The 6647-nt window shown below is 38.9% G+C and overlaps 1 long non-coding RNA gene across 1 annotated transcript; it reads left to right on the top strand.

Annotated features, from left to right (window-relative positions):
- The first annotated feature begins 3965 nt into the window (after positions 1-3965).
- Positions 3966-5361, top strand: LOC147998654 (uncharacterized). Its single transcript, XR_015645219.1, has 2 exons — positions 3966-4063; positions 4601-5361. It is a non-coding gene; the product is annotated as an uncharacterized LOC147998654 (long non-coding RNA).
- The last annotated feature ends 1286 nt before the right edge of the window (positions 5362-6647 follow it).

Raw genomic sequence — 6647 nt, 5'->3', positions numbered from 1 at the left:
CAGTGCCAGGCAAGCTTGCTTTAGAATAATATTGAATGCTGCAGAGACTATCAGAAGATGCTTGGAGACTGCATGGTGCTAAACATTTGCATAATGCAAAGAATATTTTACTTTGACAGATATGACCCCACCAAAGATTCTGCTGCTTTTCTCTGCTTCTTATGTACATGAGAGTGTCTGGAATCTATTTATAGCTGGGCTGAAAAGTTCACCCTAACCAGACTTGCTTGCACAGTCCTTGTCAGCTAGAGCTTTGCAAATTAAAAAAAAAAAAAGGAAAGGAAAGAAAAGTCTGTGTGCTGCCATTTAGAAAACCCACCATGTCCTTTTCTCTCCCTTTAACCTCGTCTCCAACTTTCACAAATCGTACATCACATTCTATACTTTGAAGTAGTCCCCAACTCTGATCCTTTTATCTCTCTTTTCTGTTTTATCATCTCTTATATTTCTATAACTCATCTCTTTTGTCCTATAATGCTGTAAGATATGCCCACCTACCTCTAGCAGTCTCATGGTAAGAGCTTGTCGAAAAATAATCATTAATCATGCATATCCTTAAATTTTTCATCTTATTTATACATTAATCAATATTGTTACTACTTATATGCCTTCATGACCCCTTTTTCCGTGCCATACATGAAGTGACAACATGCTCTAAGTTTTCTGGCTTTCCACAACAGTAAGACTCCTTTAATATACTTACTTTGTGTCTCACCATTTTCCAGTCACTCAAGCTGTGCATGTTTTGTTTATAATCTAACTTGCCTACAGGCACAGATACCCAATGATTTTCACTGCCTTCTCCTGTTGGAATCTGATGACATTCATTTGGATTATTGCCATCTCTCCTGCTTTTTTCCAAAGTAGAAATGTGAAAGTCCAGGCACTACCCATCTATTTTCCAATTCCTTGTGAAACTTCAGAATGCTAACCTATAAGAGTGAGCAGTCTAGAGTTTCATTCAAATCCATTTCTAGTGTTATCAGGACACTGGGTGTGATGTGAAAATTAGTCTTGTGGAGGCTAAGAACTGCTGAGAAGCCTTCACTTTGTTTGCCAGAGGCCAAAGCTCTAGTCAGACTCTAGATTCATTACTCTCATTTAAGTCTGGGTCAGATAAAGTAGCTGTCAGACCAACTAATCCCCTCCACTTCCTCTAGTAGAAAATGTACTACTCAGTTTTTCATTATTATAGTCAAATATCTGAGGTAGACTACTTTGTAAAGAAAAGTTTATTTAGCTCACTGATTTTGAGCTGAAAGTTCAAACAATATTATATACCTTCTGGTGAAACTCCTCACTCCCCGTCGTTGTATCCTATTAACAGTTAGGACAGGTATGTGTTTCTTAGTGATCTCTCTCCTCTATGTAAAGCCACTATATTGAATATCTGAGCTCAGCACTAACTAATATAACCTATCCACTATCCAGTGACTCTACCTCTATACAGCATAGGGAAGGGAAGTTTATCTCTCTAAGATTGAGGGTGTAGAATGCATGTTTAGCTTGCGTAGTTCACAGCACCGCCAAAACTAACACAATTTTTAAAAGAGTTTGCACCCTCCCAATGGCACTAACACATGACTTTTGGAAATGTGCAATTGTATGAGTTAGACAGGGAATGTATACCAAGCCACAGCAAAATGTCAGCAAAAAAGAGCTCTGCAGCATTACTTCTAATACATCCTAAAGACAAATCAATAAGGGAGTTTAGGGTAACTCTGCTTATTAGTTCCTGCACAGATATACAAGTAGATGGATCTAAAAGTTCAAGGAGCTCTTCAAGTAAACAAAAGCTGATTCTGTTTTGTTTAACTTTGATATTTTGCCTTTTAAAAAATTTTGAGAACAGTGCACATGCGCACACACTGTGTGTATGCTCTCTCTCTCTCTCTCTCTCTCTCTCTCTCTCTCTCTCTGTGTGGGGGGTGTATGTGTTCTGTGCAGTAGGTATAAATCTAAATCAGTGAAACAGGCCTGAAGACATAAGTGTCTTCAACAATAATGTATTACCATCACGTTATGTAGAATAACTGATAGCCTTGGAAGCAGTAGTGATATTTAGGGGCACCCGTGGAATCTTTGACCAAATGACCCATTAATATCTGACCCATTCTTGGCACTAGCACTATTACTTGGTAGCATTCGATTCATAGATAGGGCCTTGTTGTCTCACACAGTACATGATGATTATATTTAATTCCTTTCATGTGCATTGGCATGTGTATGTGTGAAAGGAAGCCTTTGAAGTAGTTGGTTTCCGTGTGACTTTTGCAAAGGCCATGTGTTAGTCTTATTTGTCTCTTCCCCTATTCCCTCCTTTGTTCTGCCCTCCAATCACTCTCCCCATTTAATCCTCCTCTTACATTTTCCCTATTTTCTCATTATGTCTTATATTCTATTTTTCTTTCCTAGAAAGATCCCTTATTCTTCTTTGGTGCCCTACCGCTGCCTAACACACTTGTTTTTTTTTTCAAATGGAAACACATCACTAAAGCCTAAAAGCTACCATTCACACATAAGAGAAAGCATGCGATATTAATGTTTGTAGGTTTGGGACACTTTACTCAGGATCAATGTTTCTAGCTCTCTATGCTTATCTACAAATTATATGATTTTATTTTTCTTAACTGCTGAATGATATACCACTCTGTAAATGTGCCATCTTTTCCTTATCCACTCAGCAGTTGATAGACTCTGATTATTATGAATGAAGAGCAATGAACATACCACCTCTTACTAACCCCACATGGCACTGAAAGGTACTTCACTGGAGGAGAAAAGAAATCATACATTTCACTTAGCAACAAACACTGAAATCTAAACAGAAACCTGCCTTCAAAATATATTGATGTGATAGTGGCACAGATGTTATAGAGTAACTAAATAATTTACTATTGTTATTATTAGTATTAGTATTAGTATTACCTATTCCGTGAGACATAACTTTTATTTGACATTGTCAAAATGGCTGAAACCCTGAGATTGGTTAAGACATAAGCCTATGCTTATGACAATCCAGTGCTATCTGGATTGAATAGACATTTCTTCCCATCTTCCCAGGAAACAAAATTATGGATTCTAGTTGTAATGCTGATACTAAAGTAGCTTTCTGGGGAACAAGCATTCAAATCTAGATAGTGACTTCAAAAACATCCTGTTTGTTCCATCCATAAGAGGAAATATACCTCTGTTGTTGGGGTTGGGGAAACTGAGGGGAGGATTCATTTGGGGTACCTTGAACGTGCTTCAGTTCCAAGATGTCCCAATACTCAGAATATTTCTACTTCGGCTTTGAAATGCTGGGATTGCAGGCATGCAGTAGCACTCTAAGCTTAAAAACTATATTGCCAGTACTTCAGGAATTTATGCTGCTGAACGACAACAACCAAAAGACCAAAGATAACCCGAATGAGAACAAAAATCCTTAGGTCATACATATGAAATATTTGATTATATAAGTAATAACCACATGACACATCAATCTGGATTGCTATTTACTTATTATAGTTGTATTGTCGGGTGTGTTTCTTAATAGAAAATGTGCCTTCTGACCAGTCCTTGTTTATTAAAAGCATTGTACACACTAAACTCTCCCTGGTCAGAAACGTCCTTGAGCTAAACCCCTTTTACAGAGACTTCTACTTTGTTTATTTTTTTCTGTATACTGTCTTGATACCTGGTATATTCAGTCTTGAACGTACATAGTTTGTCCTCCTATTAAAATTATAAACTGCTTGAAGGTAAGTGTAGGGAGCTGTGACGTGACGTGCCTCAAAGATGGCGCTGGTTTCCGCCTTCCACCCTCCTGATGGTGAGCGCTCCTTGTAGTAAACAAGTCCTTATTTGGCTATGCCTGCCTGGCCTGCTAGCTTCCGCATAGTGACAGCCTGTCTGCATGACCCACGTGGCACATTGAGGCTGGTCGGTGTTGGGTATTTAAGCTGATGCAGGGCGTTCCCCGGGGAGAGAGAAGAAGCTTGTACAAGGTTCCTGAATAAACTGCTTGAAGAAGATCTCTGCTAGTCGTGTCTTCCTTGCTGGTCCAGGTTGGGCGCGGCAGGTAAGGAACTGAAATCAAGTGGCACTGTGTGCCGCCACGTTATCTTGCACAGTGCCAGTTAATGCTAACATCTCTACTCTGTCACAGCAGAATTACCTGCTACCCAGAAAGTCTCAAAGGAAAATACCCAATCTAAGCTTCTTCTTAATTATTCAGGTAAAGCTAGAGAGTGGGGAAAGTTATTTACCACTGCTTTGCTCAGTGTACTGCCAAATCCTCTCTAAGTACCACGATAGGAACTTGCTAATGTGAGCTCTCACCTAATTGAGGAGTTTAATGTGCGTGTGTTCCATAATTAATAATTCACTGAAGCTATCTGAGTCACACCCTGCAAATATGGGAGAGGAATGTTTGACCAGCCACTGTCCTTTACCCTGTGTTTGTGGAAATTTCACTTCTTAAGCCTTTGAAGTAGAAATTATGATGGTTGTTCTAGGAGCAGATGACATCTCGAAGAATAACAATTTAAAAATAATTAACAAGAATAATTAGCCGAAGGCCAAGGGAGGAGAGCTTTGATTCTTCGCCTCATTTTAGGTGATTAACAACAGCGATGGAAAAGTTACCCTGATGGAGCAATGTGGAGGAAACTGAGCTTTATTGTACTGATCTTCCTTCCACCAACCGGAAGCCGAACATGGTACACCTGACTGCCTCCTTGTGAAAGAAGCCATCCCACATCTCTCAGAGCACATCTCCATCTAACTGAAGATGGAGCAAACATCAAGTAACACAGAAATGGCACATCAGTCCAGCAGCACAACACTCCTGAGAGCTGAGTATCTGGCGATTACCTTGGCACCACTTGGGAATGAAAGGAAGGAAAAAGACAAGACAGCCCACAGCTCGGGCTTTTTCAGCTCACTGCTGCTTATCACTCTAGGTGCCTGAGAGCAAGAAGAAAATACACTGGTAATAGAACTGAGGCATTAGCTCTCACTCGCAGCCTGTAAGGTGTTCCAGCACTGATTGCTTTATAATTGGACAAGACAGGATACAATTTTATCCAGTAATTTCCCTGTTACTGGGAAGCTGTACACACTCAAGAATTGTCCCCTGTTGCGAGAAAAGCCCTTAGTTAAACAAGTCAGTCAGACAGGAGCTGCACATGCTTTGCAGTTAGACAGGCTGAAATCCTTGTTGCTGTCTCATAGTAATATTAGGAGAGTTGCCCCAGGGATGATAAGTCCTCATTCTGAACTAAACTCAGCTTATCTTCAAAATGTGGACAATCCCTTCTGGGCCTGTTATTTGCATTACGAGGTCTTGGAATAAAGTGCTTCTCTTTGACAACAATACCAATGACCTACTATCAACCTACGCTTTCTATCTATCTAAACCTCTCCCTCGACCTGCAAAATGTAGGTCAGACTTCTCTACTGGGTTTATTATGAGATTTAAATGAGGTCCTCGAGAAAGGACAACAATTCACACTGTATCTTTTCGCCATGCTCATTACATAAAAATTCTTGGAAAGCTGAAAGGCAGGAGAATCTTGAAGTCCATATATTAAGATTTAAACAGAAAATAATCTGACAGTACAAAACAGACATAGACATGGGCTTTGCATAGTCTAAGAATTTACATATGGTATGAAAGACTCATTTGTTTAATATTTGCTTTGTTTGTTGGATCTTTTAACATTTTCAAATTTTTTATTGTATTTTATGTTTATATTTTTGCCTGAAATGTGGGTGTTAAGACCCAGACCAAGGTGCTCTGCTAGAGCAACAAATGTTCTCAACCTCTGAGCCATTGCTCTAGCCATTGGCTTATTTTTAACACAGCAGGAAAAAAGTACTGATTAGACACTTGGGCATTTGTTAAATCTTAACACCATATTTAGGACAACATCATATAGCACTGTTTCTCCCGGAATGCAAGGATATGAAAACATGACTGCAGTCTTTACCCTTGACTGTGATTGGCAGCAGGAAATAATGTGTGACAATTTGGGATCTTTTCATGAGTCTTTCAGATGCACTGGACCTAGAGGACATTTGAAGGGAAATTTACAGAAGAAAGTAGCCAGTCACATAAGAAGAAGCTATGACCATGGTCAACACACTTAATTCCAACATGACAGAAAGACTCTGGTAACTTGTAATCCATCAGGGAGATCCCTTTTCTGTAACCATTTTTCTCTTCCAATCTGATAACTTAATATCCTGCCACCCATTATATCTTGAGTTATATTTCTTGAAAATTTGCCTGATACTTAAAAACCTAGCTTTGGTTTACAAAACAAAGTTACAAGGTTACAATATCTCAGCACTATTAGTTTATTTGTTTAGCAAACATTTGTATGCCACTATTCGGTGTCAGTCCTGGGCATCATTTTAGCCTTCTAATCTAATGGGATAAAAGGCAGGAATATATGACCTATGTCAAAGAAAAATTTAGGAAGATATATATATGTATATGGAATATTGTTGAGTTAGTATATTTACTACCATCTCATAATAAGTTGTAGGGATACTTTCAGAGAAACAAAGTGTAAGAGTCTTTTCCCTCCAATTCAGTGGTTCTCAAATGGTGAGTTATGACTGCTTTAGAAGATGTACAGCAAATATCCAGCATATCA

Source organism: Rattus norvegicus, chromosome 20, assembly GCF_021556685.1.
Source record: "Rattus norvegicus strain SHRSP/BbbUtx chromosome 20, alternate assembly SHRSP_T2T, whole genome shotgun sequence".
NCBI classification, from domain to species: domain Eukaryota; kingdom Metazoa; phylum Chordata; class Mammalia; order Rodentia; family Muridae; genus Rattus; species Rattus norvegicus.
Note: the sequence above shows the minus strand (reverse complement) of the source record. Positions and strands in the feature narration are given on the sequence as shown.